This window comes from Aplidium turbinatum, chromosome 4, assembly GCF_918807975.1.
Source record: "Aplidium turbinatum chromosome 4, kaAplTurb1.1, whole genome shotgun sequence".
Lineage (NCBI taxonomy): Eukaryota > Metazoa > Chordata > Ascidiacea > Aplousobranchia > Polyclinidae > Aplidium > Aplidium turbinatum.
The window spans coordinates 14933086-14953876 of NC_137475.1; the positions used below are offsets into that span (position 1 = coordinate 14933086).

Here is a 20791-nt window from a genome sequence, read left to right on the forward strand (position 1 = left end):
TAATGTGAGTGACAAAGAAATATGTCAGAGGAGTGGATGTTTCACCTTTTGAAGCGGAAAATAGCTGCTAATGCACTGCACTTCAATGATACTGTTATGGCCGAAAAAAGGTTTCTTATAGAAAAAGATTTAGCCTAGGCCTACATGGTATTGGTCTACATTTGAATATCTCTCCTTTCCTAGGTAGGCCTCAAATAAGTGAAGACGATGTGTTGAATACACGAAGTATTGCACGCCGTCGCATTCATGTATTGTAGAGAGTGGGCCATAAAAAAAATTCGTCAATTTCACATCTTCGACAGGAAAATACCAGTGACTATGCTTGGCATCACCAATGAAGTGTGGTTGGTTTGTTGCATATGTTATGCAGAATGAAAAGAAAATGTTGCAAGACAAGGTAGGCTACCACTAACGTGATCCATAATTCCGGGTCAAAATGCACACGCTCCACAATGGCCGTCCTAAATTGCCTTTCCTAGTCTGTTAGCCAACATTATGATTAAAACGAACAAGAACTGAAGTGTACCGATAACCTACAACAATTCATAAACACAAAAAATTTAATTTCACCTGCCAGCGACCTCACGCTTGCTTGCAATAACAAGAAACGCCTTCATAAACCGTAGAAAACAAGCGATTCTTAACCCTCAGACTCCGCGTAACTCAAACGTCACGCTCTGGTGATTTTGAATGTGCAAAAGGTCCATTTGCAGCGTTGAAATGCATTTTGCAATTCTGATAAGTTTCGGTTAAATGTTAAAATATAAATTTGTTGCTTAAAACATGGTACATGTTGCAAAAGTATCACCTATCATCACTTACAGCCTGACCTATATCCGTTTTAATTACTGAGTAGAGACATAAAGAGAAGAGAATGTATTAGCTGTGGACAGGGAAGTTCTATTGAGTTGAACCTGGTTTTGGGACGATTGCCAAGTATAGCCTAATTAGTGAAGTCTCTCAGCTTAGTCAGCAGTCTGTAGGCCTACATAGTAGGCCTACCAGCAGCATAGTAAGTTGTAAGCAACTGATTCTGTAAACCATCTAAACTCGATAGACCTGCTAATTATAGGCCAAATATAGAAAGAAATAATTTTATCAGAAACAGTTATATTTAAATCATTTTTTTGAAAAATTAAGGTATAGCCTATTCTCCAATTATTGAAAATGAGTAAGTATAAGTAAGGCATACTGATGATAAATTGAAGTAATAATGGTTTCTAGTTTTTCTGCTACTACAGTAATTTTTATTAATCAGATTATGCAAACCAACAGGTCATTATGCTCTGACAGAGTTAAATTATTTTCTGTTATGTTTGATCGTAAAATGGCATTTTTAAAAAATTGTTTTAATTAAGTTGTTAGCGTTTATTTAGCCTTAGAAGTAAATAAAAAGTTTGGCCTTTTTTTGGCCTTATTTTATAACGAATTTGGCCTTACTATAGCTTGAGTATCTGGCAATCCTGATTGATACGACAAGTCGACAACTGACGTGACAAAAAAGTCATCTCTAGTCTCTAGACTCTATGTGATCTGATTGCTCAGTAATGAATCAATTAATTATTATCAAACCAGGGGTAGATCCAGAGCGGGGTGATCGCCCCCCCCTAAAACCTAAGAAAGTAGCTTTATTCTTCATTTATATATATACGATTTGGAAAACAACATATTGAAAGCAATTCTGAATTAGTCTTTCACCATGTTCAAAGATTAGGTTAGGCTAGGGTAGGCTATAATAATATACCGGTAGTATAAGGCTATTATTTCGTCACAGCGTCTAATTATAGAACGAAATTACTAAAATTTAAAAAGTTTCTAAACTTTTTATCGGCACTGTAGAGTGTAGAGCATAGCGATAAATCCCTTAGCCTAGATAACTAGATACAGCTTCGGTAGAGAGTTTGTCTTGTTGAACCATAGGCATACGAAGACGAGCAACAATATCAAGTTTAACATATTAAAGATTATTATATTTACAAAAAACACAAAACTACGCAACAATTAAATATCGAATGTTTTCGACATCACAAGATGTCCTCTTCAGGAATAATATACATACAACTTAACTACATCTGAATAAAATACAATGGTTAACTAAATCTATAAACAGGAAAATACAAAAACTGCACAGTACTTCTGACTAGCTCAAACTCAACGATAGGCTCCACGAGAATCAAAGGAGAAAGGTAACTGCATCAAAAGGTGTTAAACAGATTACATGGTGTGGTAGAAAGGCAAGGTGCGAAAAAACTAATTTTAAAATACAGAGAGCAAGAAAGACGAGCCGCAAGCATACAATTGTCTGTTCAAAAGTGGATTGTAACGTTTTATGTACAAGGCTTCCAACAATTCATGGAAAAGCTGAAGGATTTTAAATGTCCTCCGAATACTGTTATGGTGAGTTTCGATGTGACATCGCTATTTACTAACGTGCCGCTTCGAGAAACAATCAATATTATTGCTGATCACATTTTTAATGACAACCAACCGCATCGACCACTCATTGGGAAAAGGATTTCATAAAATTGTTAAATCTGGCCACTGAAAGTACCTATGTTTATGTTTAATAATCGCTTGTTTAAGCAGATCGATGGCGTCAGCCATGGGTTCTCCACTTGGTTCAACTTTGGCCAACTTCTTTTATCGCACTTAGAAACAAAAATGTTTGAAGTGTTCCGTGATTTTTACCCGGTACCTCTAAATACCCATTGTCAGGCATTGTCGGGCATTGTCAGGCATTGTCGGGCATTGTCGGGCATTGTCGGGCATTGTCGGGCATTGTCGGGCGTTGTCGGGCGTTGTTGGCTTTTTGGGGGGTTGTGGAGCATTTCTAGGGGTTGTCGAGCATTTTCAGGGGTTGTCAGGTATTGTAGACTGTAGAGTGTAGCTACTTTCAGGCATTGTTTGGAATTTCCAGGCATTGTCTAGGATTTCCAGGCATTGTTGATCATTATCAGTGGTTGACAGGTTTGTTAGTCATTATAGAACATATTCAGGCATTGTCGAACATTTTCAGGTGTTGTCGAGCATTTTCAGGGGTTGTCAGGCATTGTAGAGTAGCTACTTTCAGGCATTGTCTATAATTCAAAGGCATTGTCTAGGATTTCCAGGCATTGTCGATCATTATCAGTGGTTGGCAGGTTTGTTAGTCATTATAGAACATTTTCAGGCATTGTCGAACATTTTCAGGTGTTGTCGAGCATTTGCAGGGGTTGTCGAGCATTTTCAAGGGTTGTCAGGCATTGTAGAGTAGCTACATTCAGGCATTGTCTAGAATTTCCAGGCATTGTCTAGGATTTCCAGGCATTGTCGATCATTATCAATGGTTGACAGGCTTGTTAGGCATTGTCGGAAATTTTCAAGCATTGTCGAACATATTCAGGGGTTGTCGAGCATTTTCAGGTGTCAGGGGCTCTCAGGCATTGTAAAGTACTTTAGATTCTTTCTGGCAGGCATTGTCGGACATCTTCAGGCGTTGTCTAGGATTAGGCCTGACAACTGACAATGCCTGACAACCCCTGAAAATGCTCGACAACCCCTGAAAATGTTCGACAATGCCTGAATATGTTCTATAATGACTAACAAACCTGTCAACCACTGATAATGATCGACAATGCCTGGAAATCCTAGACAATGCCTGGAAATTAACGACAATGCCTCAAAGTAGCTACTCTACAATGCCTGATAACCCCTAAAAATGCTCGACAACCCCTGAAAATGTTCTATAATGCCTAACAAACCCGTCAACCACTGATAATGATCGACAATGCCTGGAAATCCTAGACAATGCCTGAAAGTAGCTACTCTACAATGCCTGACAACCCCTGAAAATGCTCGACAACCCCTAGAAATGCTCCACAACCCCCCCAATAGCCGACAATGCCCGACAATGCCTGACAATGCCCGACAATGCCTGACAATGCCCGACAATGCCTGACAATGCCTGACAATGGGTATTTAGAGGTACCCATTTTTACCCTAAAATGTATGTATGTTATGTTGATGATATTTTTGCAGTTTTTGGCAACGATCAGTCTTGTTCCCAATTTTTAAACCTTTTAAATGCTCAACATCATAATATCAAATTCACAGTTGAAAAATCTGATGACATTACTTCCTTTTTAAATGTTTAATTACAACTTTAAATTTTAAATTACAACGCTTTTTACCCAAATAAGTGGAAATCTGGATTAATCTTATGTCTTTTATCTCGTGCCCGTTTGGTTTGCTTGACGGACTTATTGTTCCACAATGAAACTAACAAGTTGAAAAATATGCTACATTTAAATGTATATATACCCGTCATACTGTACTTTTTTGATAAAATATTATATAAAAGCTTTTTTAGATATGAAACCGAAAGATAAACCCGAAGAAGACGATTTTAGCAACTTTTTTTGATGTACCATTCTTGGGAAAAGATTTGGTAAGATTTTCAAAAAATCTAGCTAAAATTGTCAAAAAGAAATTTTGATTGTGACATTTACCCTGTATATAGAACGTTCAAATTAGGCAGATATTTCCAGCTGAAGTTGCCTACGCCCTTTGCTCTATGTTCCAATGTCGTTTATAAATTCAGTTGTTTGCGTGATGCAAGCCTGACATACATCGGTATGTCAACAAGACATTTATCGACTAGAGCTGGGGAACACCTCAATTTGAATTCTGTAGGCCTACAGAAAAGCGCAATTAGATCACATTTTCTCATGTAGCCTACAGAATGTCAAAACAACGTTTCTATCAAGCAATTTGAGATCATGTCCAGAGGCAGGTCTGAGTATCAAACTAAGATCTTGAAAGCCTTGTACATAAAACGTTACAATCCACTTTTGAACAGACAATTGTATGCTTGCGGCTCGTCTTTCTTGCTCTCTGTATTTTAAAATTAGTTTTTTCGCACCTTGCCTTTCTACCATATCATGTGATCTGTTTAACACCTTTTGATGCAGTTACCTTTGATTCTCGTGGAGCCTATCGTTGAGTTTGAGCTAGTCAGAAGTACTATGCAGTTTTTGTATTTTCCTGTTTACAGATTTAGTTAACCATTGTATTTTATTCAGATGTAGTTAAGTTGTATGTATATTATTCCTGAAGAGGACATCTTGTGATGTCAAAAACGTTCGATATTTAATTGTTGCGTAGTTTTATGTTTTTTGTAAATATAATAATCTTTAATATGTTAAACTTAATAATGTTGCTCGGCTTCGTATGCCTATGGTTCAACTAGATAAGTTGGTTGACAAAGCAGGTTATTGGCAACTTTGCCGGTCAGACGTGGAACTAAAACCTTTGGAATTCTACCTTGAAATTGCATCTAGAAACAACAAAGTTCAATTTTTTTCAATGAGACTTTATAGCATCTTGTCACCTAACATCATTACTACCATGAAATTGCTCAAGTATCGACTCGATAGCATTGACAAAAGTGATTTGCAATGCCTGCAACTGCTTGTTACGTCATAATAGTGTGGAATCATAGGAATTTGCTCTATGTTCAGACTTCAGAGATCCAATTGTGGAAGGAAAAGTAGGCAAATATAACTGTTTCGGCGACTGCTGCAGTCTTACCGATGACTGCGGAAGAAGCTTTACACCAGTGTGATGAAGATGTGTATATACACAATCGTGCACTCTCTTCTAAAAATATATTAACCCAGCCAGTCAGCGTAGCATCAGCTGAAAGAAGCCTTTCATCTCTTCGGTTGTTGAAAACCTGGCTGACGAACAACACTGGCGAGCATCGGGACATTTTAATTGACACAGACTCCGTGATAGATCGATTTGCTAACAGTAGAAACCGCAAGCTTGACTTTGTGATGTAGTCAAAGGTAAGACACCTGTTAGTATTACCCGTACCGGCAAAGTAGCTTTTTTATTTTCGTTTTATTTGTGAAGTCCACAGAAATAGTTGTTTCTGTTATTGTTAGTTTCTTTCTTTGTCTGGTGCAGCGACCGTGCATTAGGGTGAAGTGAGAAAATTTTTTTTTTTGAAATTCAAAAATCAGTAGTTTTCAAGTCCTGACAAATATGCCAAAAACACCAGAAAAAATGAATTTGGGGGGTTGCCACCATTTTCCAGCCGGCAACCAGCCACTAGGTGTCTCAGGTAACCCCAAAACATAAAAATCTTCATAACTTTTGAACCGTACATGCTAGAAAGATGGTTTTGGGTTTAAAAGAAGCGGAATTGCTATGTTCCTATTTAACTTTTGAGAACTTTTTGTTGTATTTTTACAAATAATGAAGTTATTGAACAAAAACCGAAATTTTACCATATGCAAAACAATAGCCTAGCCTATGATATTAAGGAATATTCTGCCATTGTAGAGTAGTTTGTTTCGGAATGGCCCGTTTCGGCGAGTCCGATTCGGCGAGTCCAATTCGGCGAGTCCAATTCGGCTAGTCCGATTCGGCGAGTGCCCTATTCGGCGAGAGCCCTTTTCGGCAATTTTTTGAATTTTTTTTTTAAATTATTGGGTACCGTAGCCTAATTATCATTGCCGTTTTAGAGTTTGGGGTTGGGGTTAGGGTTGGAGTTAAGGGGGTTAAGGGTTAGGGTGTTAAGGGTTAGGGGGTTAAGGGTTAGGGGTTTAAGGGTTGGGGGGTTAAGGGTTAGGGGTTTAAGGGTTAGAGAGTTAATAATTAGGGGGTTAAGGGGTTATTTGAATGTTAAGCGACGTTAAAATGATGTAAATGCGGCAATGATAATTAGGCTACGGTACCCGATAATTTAAAAAAAAATTCAAAAAATCGCCGAATAGGGAACTCGCCGAATCGGACTAGCCGAATTGGACTCGCCGAATAGTAGCAGACCCGTTGGTTTAGCATACAAAGGTAATGTATGCTTCTCTAGGAAAAATATAATCAATAGAATAGATTATATTTGAATAAGCTGACTGAAGATGACCGTTTAGGCCGAAATTGATTTCAGTCTTTATATATATAAAACAGTGTAATGCTGACTGCGATTTTACTTATGCATTTAGCCTAGTCAGGTATCACCTCACCATCATGATTTTATTTTGACCAATCACAGCAATTTGTCTCTTAGTGACCAGTGATCAAGTTCATGACCTTGGGTATTGGATAAATCCTATGAAGTAGATGGAATCTTATGAAGTTTGGATGATTATATGAAGTAGATGTTACCTCAGACGGTGCATCACTAATTATCATAGTGCAATACGTAGCCTATCTAATTGCAGACATCTCTGTAGTGTGGTTTTGTTGAAGATTCAAACGTTGCCTAATCCTAGTATAGTTTGCAGCACTCACAATCATAGGCGCCGACTTTTATTTTTGCACGGGGTGGCGGATAGCACAATATGGCAACCTAAAAACTTTAGCCAAGGGAATTCGCTCTCCCACGATTTTTGATAGCTTCTCCCTTCAATAGCGATTATCCTGCTCGTGCACGGTTCTTCCACCTCCTTGATCGTGCTAACGCCTTTTGGCAGTGGCACACTTTCGTTTCGTTCAGGCGTTTGGTCACTTTCATGCTGGCTGAAATCCTGACAAGAAGCAACAAAAAATGACTCAATGGAGGGCTGCAATTTTGAACACTTTTTCGGTGGCATCTTTAAGCTGAATAAAACTGGAATGTCGGCGAAAACTTTTACTGGACGACTTTTCGTAATTTTTTCTATGATGTAACAAGCAACTCCTATGTCAGACCAATAAATTCTCGCCTCAGACTTTTACTGGACGACTTTTCGTAATTTTTTCTATGATGTAACAAGCAACTCTTATGTCAGACCAATAAATTCCCGCCTCACAGTTTGTCACGCATTGACACGCAATATTACTGCATGAAGTAAAAGTTCAAATTGAAGTCGGCAGCAGTGGCCGAGTGGTTTAGCGCGTTGGGCTCGCAGTTGAGAGCCTGCATGTTCGACTCCAGCCACCCGCACTTGCTGTTGTTTCTCTGGGCAAGAAACTTTACGATAATTGCCTCTACCCAGTGATCGATTTCGAGTAATGGGTAGTACCAAATTTAAGTCATAAGTAGAGTAGACAACCGGAAACAGACATTGCCGTCGGCTGCAGCGTGGGTCAGGTGTACGTCGGAAGGCGTACACCGATGCGTAGCGCTCAAGTCCGCTTTCCCGCAATGCAGGATAAAGATAATAAAACAAACAAACAAGTAGATAACAAAGTAGAAATTAAAGCATGAAGTAGATGACAGTACACTCCAATTGAAATCGAAAAATAATTCAAAAAATCTTGAGTAATTGAAAAAGGTTGCTTTTATTATTAGGAATTGACAGGGGGCGTAGCTTTCCTCGAATAGAATCATGTAAGCGTGTAAATTTGCAGAACGTTAAAACTGCTACTTTACTAAGTGCACTTTTTAAATGAAACTTAAAAAGTTTTGAAAATTGCATTTTTTTAATGAAATTTGAAAATAGATATTCATTTAGGGGATGGAGCTATCAATCATCGAGATAGTTTTATTTCCAAGTATTTTATAGCTGTCATAATTTATAGCCATATTATAAGCAGTTTAAAAATTTTCAAAAATAATTTTTGGGGAGGCAATGGAAAGATCGTATTTTATTGATTAATAAATCCCATTGTAAACCTAACAAATGTAACAATGACTTATGACAAGTAACAAATAAAACGATATTAACAACAACAAGGAAAAAACTCGTAGCCACATGTTGCGTAATCTTCACGTAGCTTGCTTGATGTTACGTGAGTATCATGCTTGTGACAAAAACAATCATTTTCTTTGCATTCGCCTCTTGCTTTACGTTGACTTGAAGCGAAAATCAATGATCAAAAAAAGATTTAAACGTCCGTTCAAACTACATTTATTTGCAATAAGTAATGTATCCCAAACGGGGTGGCTGCCACCCCGCCACAGCGGTTACGGGGTGGCGTGGCCACCCCGTAAGTCGGCGCCAGTGCTCACAATGCTTGAAGGGCCAAACGGAAAGCAGTACAGATCGCTAATGCTTGAAGAACATCTATCTGTTGTGGGTGAACCAGGAGAGTACTAACCCGACTCACCTTTCTCCTACTGACTGCAGGGATCGTACAATTGCAAATGAGCTTTATAAATCACTTCAAGGCATGGAACTCGAAGATGAACTTGTGATCATACGCGCCGACTTCCGGGGGGGCCGGGGGGCGGCGCCCCCCGTAAATTTATGGTTGAGGGGCAATAAAAATGGTTATTGTAAGTGGTGTTTCAAAGATAAAATACCCGCAAAACAGCAGCTGATCGGCGATCGCATGGCTTTCTCATATGGTATGGAAATTTCAAAGTAGATGGTAGAGTAACTTACGCTGCTGGAATAGTCACGTAACTATTCGCTGTGAGATCAATTATGATTCAACAGAATGCATTGTTTTGTTCGCAATGTGTGAGAATTAAATCGATGAAAGAAAAGGTGTTTAATGGTCTTGGTCGCAGATATTGCCTGCATTAACGACGTCTCTTACCGCTAATATCACCGAGCCAATCTGGCATTATTGTTTTATGCGGCCGCTAAGGTTTGACATCGACTTCAACGATCACGGAATGTTATGTAATAAGAACGACTGTATCCTACACGCAAAAATAGAAAAGATTGACCTCTTAAAACAGCTCTTTCTGCTGTTTTGTCTCGTGAGCTTTGCATATTGCTCAACAAGTGCATAGTTTAGAATGGACAAGAAGTCATTAAATTTGAAAATTACGTTTGAATCACTGCAAATAACGTATTCAAAACTTTCACTTCGGCCGACGCCATTTCACACTCCGTAATATACTTCGACAATGATTTGCCGCAGCAAAAAATGTGTTCATTTTAAAAACTGCCGAGCTGGAAACAACAGCTTGTTCTGTAAGTTGAACCTGTTTTTTTGAGGTAAAAATCACTTGCGAACAGCTCGACCTATACTCGAGTATATACGGTATTCGATGAAATTTCAATAAAAAACAGAAAAGAAAACATTTCGCCGTTGTTAGCACTTTGAAGGTAAGTAATTAGCAAAACGAGTGAAACGAGGTTAATAAAACTGGTAGCGGGTTTTCACTCTGCTTGAGATCATGATTTTTTTTGCGTTTTGTTTCGATAACTTCACTGTCTTGATCGTTGTCATTCACTCGCACAAAAGAAAATGAATCGGCTTGTTTTCCAACTGTTCCAATTATGAGCTAACAATATCAAAATTTTTACGACTAGACGTAGGGTACTGCGTCTGCATGCGTAAAACTAATCGTTTCAAGCAGCGGTTCTAATAAATTCGGCTTGAGACCTAGGTGTCAATATAAACAAGACGGTAAGCTTAATCAAAGACTATTTTAATTGAGTAAAATAGCGTTATTGTTATGACGTCATCACTTTTCTCGCCCCCCAAGGTTTTTTGAAAAGTCGGCGCCTATGCTTGTGATTGTGGGTACAGATGGTACAGCGTCCATGACAGGCCGACACAATGGCTGTATACGAGCTTTAGAACAGCTGCTGAACAGGCCATTGCAATGGGTGGTTTGCATGTTGCACGCATGTGAACTACCACTACGTTATGTTTTTTTAGAGTTAGATGGTTCGACTCAAAGCCCAGATACATTCTCTGGGCCAATTGGCAAAATGCTGGATGGAACAGGGTCTGATTGGCCTGTGGCAGATTTCTGTAATGTTCCAAGCACCAGCTTTCATGAATTTACAATTTTTGGAGATAGGGCCAATTGTGCATGCAAGATATACTTTTGTACCTGGTTTCAAATTAAAGTCTGTAGCAAAATAACAGGTGGATTAAAAAACTTTTCAGTTTAATGTAACGCATCATCAGGTTTCCTGTTAAAAAAGTTGAAGAAACTGCACTAAAGGTTATTCAGAGGAATGCCTTCTTTGCACACCAGGAAAATGTTATCCTGGCAATGTTGTCTGATGTGGATGAAGACATTAGAAGAGCGGCTGTAAATAAAGCGCAGTCTCTACAAGGAAACCTTCCTTTGTTCTGCATCGAAAATGGTGACTTTGCGGAGGGCTTTATGAGTTTTAATGGGGATGACCAGTTGGATTCCCACAACTTGGCCATTAGAGAGTTTTCATTGCCAGTTTTAAATTTAAAAGCAAAAGCATATCACAAGATGGTTAACTTAAATGCTGAAAAAGTTCAGGAACCACCAGCTATAAGGTACTTGTCCAATGATGAAATTGAAGCTATCCGAGCTCATCCACTAAACCTTTGTTATCCATGTCACTACCAGTGTGTAGGTACGTACTGTATGTAAACGGCTATGCTACTAAATTTTCGGTTTTTGTAAGCAAAATTGCAGGATGTTTTATTTAAAAACTGAAATCGATTTCGACCTAAACGGTCGTCTTGAGTCAGCTGAATCAATATTTTTCCTAGAAAAGCATACATTATCTTTGCATGCTAAACAAACTACTCTACAATGGCAGAATATTCCTTAACACCATAAGCTATTGTTTTGCATATGGTAAATTTTTGGTTTTTGTTCAATAACTTTGTTATTGTGAAGAAGGGGGTGTTCTTCCCGGCTATCAGCACAAGGCTGAGCACTTACTAGTACAGCGAGCAGCTGCGATTCGCGGGTCCACGTCTTTTAGGCGCTGACAGTTAGGCGCTGGTCTAATAGGCGCGCACACTGTGGCGTCTGGATATTTAGGTGTGGAGCACTGTGGCGCCCGTTCATTTAGGTGCTATTCCTAGTAAAGTCTGTAGATTGTATCAGCTTGGCAGGTAGAGGCGTAGGGCAATGCTTTTCACACAAAATATTATATTGAACAGGAAAATATATTGTTTTGTTAATGCGTGTGCGTTGTTGGTCATGGCTTCAGTGAGTGAAGTTGCTTAAACTAGCAACGCTTTTTCACACGAAATGTTATATTACACAGAAAAATATATGGGTGAAGCTGCTTAAACCGGAAATGCTTTTCACACAAAATGTTATATTGAACAGAAAAATATGTTATGGCTTCCGTGAGTGAAGCTGCTTAAACCGGCAATGATTTTCACATAAAATGTTATATTGAACAAAAAAATATGTTGTTTTTTTAATGCGCGTGTTCAGCATTTATTTGTTGTTAGTCCAGGTTTGCGCCGGCGAAAGCTTTATCAATAAATTATTCAAGTTTCCGAACATGTATGAGTTCACTTTTAGTTAGGTCAAATAATAACTAAACATCAGTAAAAAATGTACCGTAGGCTGTACTCAAGCGGGCGGTAGGCTTGAGTGAAGAGTAACTTAGTTTTCCGTCAAAACCCGGACTAGATTTAATAACGAGCGAAGTCCCACCATTATGCTTGCAACTTGTAGCCAAGGTGTAGCCTATATGCCCTGTAGAAATGTATTCATGTGAACAGTAGTAGAGCGTCTTACACGTTCTCGTCACATGGCCAATCCATCCCGAACAGAAGTAATTTATATTTAATTTAAATTACCAGACATTTTTCACACAAAACTGTTGTATTTACGCGGTAAAAACATGTCATGTGATCGACGTAGACGCACAATCTTGACATCAAATGAAAGCATACATCTTCAGCTATCCGAAGATGCAAAGCTTTGCAATAAAATTTAAAACATTCTATGTACAACTAGCAACTCCAAACGGTATTTTTTCTAATTTCTAAAAAAATTAAAAATTGGCAGAAAAGTGTACTTCATTATAATTTTTACTACCCAAGCATGATACAATAATATGAAAACATATGTAGTTTAATCGAATGCCAAAACAATTCTGCACATGAGAAAAAATTTACTTCGTTTCTGCGCGCAATGCTTTAGGAGGTACAGCAGAATGGTTATGGAGAAATTTGGAAAATTTTACGCAAAAAGTTTACGTAATTTATCCTACAGTCTTTTTGATCGAGAAATTCCAAAGTAAGGGGTTGCCTAGCCAGTTTTGACTGCCAATTCCAATAAGTGAAAGAAAAAAAATCCACTGTGTCCCCATCTTTAAGAAGTCCTCATCTGATAACTGCACCGCCAAAATATTTTTTTTTTAATTAGCCAAAAAAAGACAGGCAAAGACTATAGATCTGCCATCATTTACATTATTTTTTTGCTTGAAATAGGCTACCTTTTAACCTTGGACGTAGGGATACTTCCTTGGTCATCATGGCAAAAATCCCAAGATGTGTGTATACGTCCGTGGTCGCGAAAGAGTTAACTAAAAATGAACTCATACATGTTCGGAAGCTTCAATAATTTATTGATAAAGCTTTCACCAACGCAAACCTGGACTAACAACAAATAAAACAATAATAAATCAATAAAACAACAATATATTTTTCTGTTCAATGTAACATTTTGTGTGAAAAGCATTGCCGGTTTTAGCAGCTTCACTCACTGAAGCCATGATATAATTTTCTGGCAAGCTGCCAAGCTGATACAATCTACAGACTTTACTAGGAATAGCACCTAAATGACCGGGCGCCACAGTGCTCCGCACCTAAATATCCAGACGCCACAGTGTGCGCGCCTATTAGACCAGCGCCTAACTGTCAGCGCCTAAAAGACTTGCTCCCCGATTCGCCAACCATAACGGTGTAGCTTCCACGCTAGCCATTCAGACCATCCAATCAACAATATGTTTTGTTGGCTCTTTCTTTGTTTCCACAAAGATAAGAGTTAAACTGACTGGGTTAGGGTTTCAGTCTCAACTATAAATGCGGCTAGGTTGTTCAGGCTTCAACTTGACATGGCAAGGGGACATCAGTTCTTGATCCCTCCCTTTGTTAATCAACAGCATTGTTGAGAGTTTTTTAGTTATAAAATTGCTCATAATTTGTGTTCGAAATGCTCTCAGAACGCACCAAATTCAACCTAAATTTTCTAGGGGAGACTCCGCGTCGTTGTTTGTGCCGGGCTGATTACTTGCCTGAATGTCAATGACATCGCCCCCCCCCCCTAATAATTAATTAGTTAATACCTGGATCCGGGGTCCACGTCTTTTAGGCGCTGACAGTTAGGCGCTGGTCTAATAGGCGCTGGTCTAATAGGCGCGCACATTGTGGCGTCTGGATATTTAGGTGCGGAGCACTGTGGCGCCCGTTCATTTAGGTGCTATTCCTAGTAAAGTCTGTAGATTGTATCAGCTTAGCAGGTAGGGGCGTAGGGCAATGCTTTTCACACAAAATATTATATTGAACAGGAAAATATATTGTTTTGTTAATGCGTGTGCGTTGTTGGTCATGGCTTCAGTGAGTGAAGTTGCTTAAACCGCCAATGCTTTTTCACACAAAATGTTATATTGAACAGAAAAATATGTTGTTTTTTTAATGCGCGTGTTCAGCATTTATTTCTTGTTAGTCCAGGTTTGCGTCGGCGAAAGCTTTATCAATAAACTGTTCAAGTTTCCGAACATGTATGAGTTCACTTTTAGTTAGGTCAAATAATAACTAAACACCAGTAAAAAATGTACCGTAGGCTGTACTCAAGCGGGCGGTAGGCTTGAGTGAAGAGTAACTTAGTTTTCCGTCAAAACCCCGACTAGGTTTAATAACGAGCGAAGTCCCACCATTATGCTTGCAACTTGTAGCCAAGGTGTAGCCTATATGCCCTGTAGAAATGTATTCATGTGAACAGTAGTAGAGCGTCTTACGCGTTCTCGTCACATGGCCAATCCATCCCGAACAAAAGTAATTGCGAAAGACAACAGATTAAGTAAAGTTCCATCTGGCTGCAACTTGTGTTCAGGATGCATTGCAAATGTCCTGTAGAAATGTGCTAATATCAAGAGTAGTAGAGCGTTTTCACGCACCTCAACTCCACACGATCTATCCGTCTCAAGTAGAATTAATTATTAAAGGTAACAGATTGCACAAAGCTGCGCCTTTAAACCGGCAACTTCTACTCCAGAAGTACGTGTCCTGTGGAGATCAGGTGGTCTAATTGCCCTGCATATAAGCCGATGTTGGATCTGAGCACTTCATTTGCACCGAAAAGTTTGGTAAGTTTGCCACATCATAAAGCAAAGATTGATATGGCAGCTTCGACTATTTCAACTTCACGTAATCGTGAAAAAATTGCTGCTGATGGCTTCATGTATACGTTGCAGTGTTTGATTGCGCATTTTTCGTATTTATTAATTGTTTAATAAAAATCTTCATCCTTCCACCTCGTGTAGCCTACCTTCTCAAACAAAAAAGCTTGCTGTGGCTTCTTTGCTGTAGCCTAGGCTACTTGCAAAGTCAGGCACTGCACACTAAAATTTTAACCACCTGCTTCAATATAGACTAAGGTATGATTTTTTTACTGATGTTTAGTGTAGTTATTATTTGACTTAACTCTTTCGCAACCACCGCGGTCAAGACGTTTAATCTAAATAACCAGACATTTTTCACACAAATCTGTTGTATTTACGCCGTAAAAACATCTCATGTGATCGACGTAGACGCACAATCTTGACATCAAATGAAAGCATACATCTTCAGCTATCCGAAGATGCAAAGCTTTGCAATAAAATTTAAAACATTCAATGTACGACTAGCAACTTTCCATACGGTGTTTTTTCTAATTTCTAAAAAAATTAAAAATTGGCAGAAAAGTGTACTTCATTAGGCTATAATCTTTACTACCCAAGCATGACAAAATAATTTGAAAATATATGTAGTTTAATCGAATGCCAAAACAATTCTGCACATGGGAAAAATTTTACTTCGTTTCTGCGCGCAATGCTTTAGGAGGTACAGCAGAATGATTATGGAGAAAATTTGGAAAATTTTAAGCAAAAAGTTTACGTAATTTAGCCTACAGTCTTTTTGATCGAGAAACATTTTGTGTGAAAAGCATTGCCGGTTTAAGCAGCTTCACTCACGGAAGCCATGATATAATTTTCTGGCAAGCTGCCATGCTGATACAATCTACATACTTTACTAGGAATAGCACCTAAATGACCGGGCGCCACAGTGCTCCGCACCTAAATATCCAGACGCCACAGTGTGCGCGCCTATTAGACCAGCGCCTAACTGTCAGCGCCTAAAAGACTTGCTCCCTGGATCCGCCCCTGTATCAAACTCACAACTATCCACAAAGTGTTAAAATGCTGCAGTTGAGACGAAGAGAATGGAAAAAACAAGAACTGAAAGTGTCATAGCGAGTTCAAATTTTAAATTTCTTTGTATTACTGTTCACACTCACTGCAGACAGACCAACTAGTAATGGACAAAGGATTGTCGCAGCATAGTAGCAGCTCAGATAGTCAGGCAGATCTCCTCCATCAGTTTACTACTAGAGAACTTCAAGGTCATAATACTGTTCAGTTAGGCAATGATATGAATTAGAACAGAAACCTGGTAGGCCTAGCTAAACTTTCTCATGTAGTTGAAATGTATCATCGTTTTCTTTCATTTACACACCTTTGCCAGATATTGTGGTGATACTGCAGCAAGGCATGTAACCTGATTGTCCATTCCGTTAACTCAGTGGTTACGCACCCACCGCCTGCTCAAGATCATGCGGTGCTGGTTCAACTTTCGGGCTGTGCGTTTAAGCAACGCATTTCAGGAGGGTGCAACCTAATTCGTACCATGAACATTTCGTACCGTCAGTTCGTACCTTGAAAAGATCGAGAGAAAAAATTAAAAGAAGCCGAAGTCGTTGATCGCAGTTTTTGCAAACATTTTATAAGGGTTAGGGACTAGGGTATCGGTTAGCGGTATCCACAAACAAACAAACTGAAAAGATTGAGAGAAATAAAAAAAAAGAACATCGCTGATCGCAGTTTCCGTTTTTCCGCAAACATTTTAAAATTTCCGATAATGATCCTAAGAGTTTGCCGAAGTCGCTGATTGCAGTTTCCGCAAACATTTCAAAAGGGTTAGGGTGCTTTCGCAAACAAACAAATTGAAAAGATCGAGAGAAAAAAATAGAACAAAGCCGAAGTCGCTGATCACAGTTTCCGTTTTTCCGCAGTTTCCGCAAACATTTTAAAATTTCCGGTAATGATCCTAAGAGGTTGCTGAAGTCGCTGATCGCAGTTTCCGCAAACATTTTAACACTTTGCGTCTCAAAGGGAGGCCAGATTTGGCCCCCCCTCATATTTCCTTTGATTATTTGAAGCACAGTAACGCCATGCACTTGGTTTTTCTTGACTTTTCCTAAAATTGCCAGGCGGATCTGATGATATTAAATTTGATGCTAAAAGTTGTGTAGTTTTCTTGTAAATGCAAGATTTTGGTGAATTTTGCTATTTCTAGCTAACTTCCAGCAAAGCGTGAAATGGATTACATTGCGATAACAAGCCATAAGCTCATAATTGCTTCATGCATCGATATGCGCGAGCAGAGAGAAACATCCTCTTGTTTTCCTTTGTTTGGTTTGACCTCAATAATACAAAGCGCGTTATTTCTTATGCTACAAAAGAAAAGCCAGTGGTCACAAAGCTGTTAATTAGAAACAATAATAGCAAACGTTTTTTTGCGTTATCAGCTCTACAAAGAAGAATAGCAATCCACGATCAAAATAGTAGACTATGTAGGCCACAAATTATTCAAAACAGTTGTGCCAAGCAGATAATATTCATTGACGAATAAAAAACGTTACAATAAGAAATCTTCTCTTGGGTAAATGCATGAAAACCTGGTTTCGAAATAAACGTTCTATGGAAATGCTCTCATTGACAAAACTTGCAATTGAGGAAATGTATCATTGCAAATGCTTTTGGGAGAAGCCGGAGAAATAGCGTTTTTGCAAACAGTAATTGTGAGATACACTCAAAATTATGAGATAGGCTCCATTTACACGTAGCAGCTAACTCGATGGCGTCCCTTCCCTGCTTTATGTCGCCTACTTGTTGTTATGTCCTGCATTTTTGTTTCACAGCGCACTGTGTGTTGTTCCAAAGAGCGCAAAATAAAGATGATAATGCCTCATCTACATTACTAAATATTTTGTAATGTAGAAGAGGCATAAAGCTAGGCGTCACATCAGGCAAACAACAAATCAGATTTTTTCATTGATTCAACATCTGAATACGTTGCGCCAATGTATAAGAGGCCGGCTATTGTGAAGACCCGCCATTTATAAACGATCCGATTATACCAAAAGTGGGACAAACTAGTGGATCAAAGAATAAATAAACAATGCTGAGAAAACTAAATCTAAGTGACGAACAATCCCGATGTCTTCATTTATCTTTGAAAAATGCTGCCTAAACTTATCAACAGAAAATACCGTAAATAACGGCAAAGATCCCGAAAGCAGAATTTGCTCGACTTTGGCATGAATTTATTCAGACATCTACAGTAATAATTCCACACATACAATAACGGGCTCTCAACGGCTGTAAGATACATAATAATCAACCTGGTTCTGGGCGGTTTGTGTAACAGTTTAGGGATAGACACTACTTGAAATGATGCACCACACAAAAGATTTTCAATGAAGACTGAATCTAAAAACCGATGTGGATTGTGCTGCACAATGACTTCAAGTTTAGGACAGTAAGCTGCGCCCTTTTGGGGCAAATTTTTAATTTCAATTGGGGGGATATCTAAATATCTGTGTATGCCTGAAAAATGAAGGCACGTAAAAAAAAAATTTTTTTGGTCAATGTTTAGACCCTGCTGTTGGCCCCGGAACATTTGCAGGTTACCATAATTTTGAAATCCTCATAAAATCTTAATCTTTTGTGCTAGGTATGGCATGTTGGTATTCATTTCTATTGTTTTTGGATACTTAATCCATTTATTGAGTCTACAGATGAATTTGGACATGTTTTAAAATTTTAATTTTGCAACGATGACACATTTTCTTGCATTTTATGTAAATTTTTGTGGTTTCTGAAGATTATGAAAGTAGCAAGTTGGATTTACTGGTTCTGGTACATTCTGAAATAGTATAAATAGACTCATTAGTTAAACATTTTAACAATTCTTATATAAATGTAACAAATTATATGACAGGCATGTAAGCAATAAAAGCATGTATGCTGTTTCTCCACCCATTAACTTGATTCTGATTTTACCTTCCAGAATACTACGAAATATACCTACCTGACTTATTCTATTGAATGTATTGTATATATTAGCTGAGTGTAAGAATGGCATAACGATCTTCAATAAAGGTTGATCCTTTAGAAATAGGACAGTATGAGTCGATAAAACATCCGAACTTCCGCTTCATTTGAATGTACTCAGACATTTTCTCTATCTCCGTACATTTCAATTTACGAATTACACAACATCTAGTCAACTGCACAATCAACTCTACAAAGACGTCATTATATTCATCTGCATCTATAGCAGCCACAAAGTGCAAGAAGACCATTATAGATCAAATAAAAGAGCTTGAAACCAAAAGAAAGACTGTGAACAAAAACAAGAATAACCAGTAGATTCTTAGGTTCAATAAAAAAATTTTAGGAAGTCTTAACTTTAAAATTTGTATTCTACAGAAAAATGTGTTAAACTCAATGAAAATTAACATATCAGACATATGTGTTATTTGAGGAGATGGTACAAACTCTAATACTGGCTGGAAGGATGGTTCAATGGTCCATATCGAAAGAAGTCTAGGAAGACCTTGTCAGCGTGTAGTTTGCTAACTTCACCATGGCGAGTTACCACTTTGCAAACTTTTTGAACACATTGATGGATCAACTTCAGGGCCAAACAGTTTTAATGGCCCAATCGGAAAAATGCTTGCCAAAAATGTATGGGAAATGGAGCCAATACTGTTTGAACAACTAAATGATAAATATACCAAAATATCTTGAAATTTTGGATCAAATTAAGCAGAATCTCTCAAATGATGCAAAGCACCTGCATGCGCTGGGAAAAGCGACCAATAGTGGAAATCTTCCAGAAAGTTTGATCAAGAAAAAAATTGGCCCACTGTGTCACTCGTGCTGGTTAACTCTAACTTATATATTGATTATTATTGCACCTAAGCATCTGCTGCTTATTCTTGTTTTTGTTCACAGTCTTTCTTTTGGTTTCAAACTCTTTTATTTGATCTATAATGGTCTTCTTGCACTTTGTGGCTGCTATAGATGCAGATGAATATAATGACGTCTTTGTAGAGTTGATTGTGCAGTTGACTATCTAGATGTTGTGTAATTCGTAAATTGAAATGTACGGAGATAGAGAAAATGTCTTAGTACATTCAAACGAAGCGGAAGTTCGGATGTTTTCATTGACTCATACTTTCCTATTTCTAAAGGATCATCCTTTATTGAAGATCGTTATGCCATTCTGGCACAGCGGATAAGGCACTCGCTTTCCAATCATGCAATCCTGGTTCGACTCCCGGCAGAACCTGGTTGTTGAAAATCACCGCTCACCTCTAACCAGGGTGCAATAAATTGGGTGGGCGTAGTTACTGAAGTAAAGGCGGCCGAGAGAAAGGAACTGGCCACCCTACTCTCATTAGTGCCGAAGGCTTAGTATATATAATGAGAACCTTATCTTCTCATCCCCTGATGCTTGGATCAAGTATGGGACTCACCTTTTTATGCCATTCTTACACTCAGGTAATATTTAATACATTCAATAGAATAAGTCAGGTAGGTATATTTCGTAGTATTCTGGAAGGTAAAATCGGAATCAAGTTAATGGGTGGAGAAACAGCATACATACTTACACGGTCCACGACATTAAGGCGCGAACAAAACGGCGCGAGACAAAACGGCGCAGAAAAAAAGGCGCAGAGACAAAAGGGCGCAGAGGCAAAACGGCGCAGAGACAAAATGGCGCAGAGGCAAAACGGCGCAGACAAAACGGCGCCAAAGTCAACGTAACAAGCAAAGACCTTTTTCCTTATTTTTTTTTCTTTTGAAAATACTTAACTCAAGCGCTATAGTTGATCAATAATAGCATTGATTCA

At 38.5% G+C, this 20791-nt stretch overlaps 1 protein-coding gene across 1 annotated transcript in view; it reads left to right on the forward strand.

The window, feature by feature from the left end:
- The first annotated feature begins 5730 nt into the window (after positions 1-5730).
- LOC145769447 (CD63 antigen-like) overlaps positions 5731-20791 on the forward strand; it is a 71026-nt gene continuing 55965 nt past the window's right edge. The window contains exon 1 of the mRNA XM_082581090.1: positions 5731-5828. The gene's annotated coding sequence lies outside the window, so the exon portion shown is untranslated. The remainder of the gene's footprint in view (positions 5829-20791) is intronic.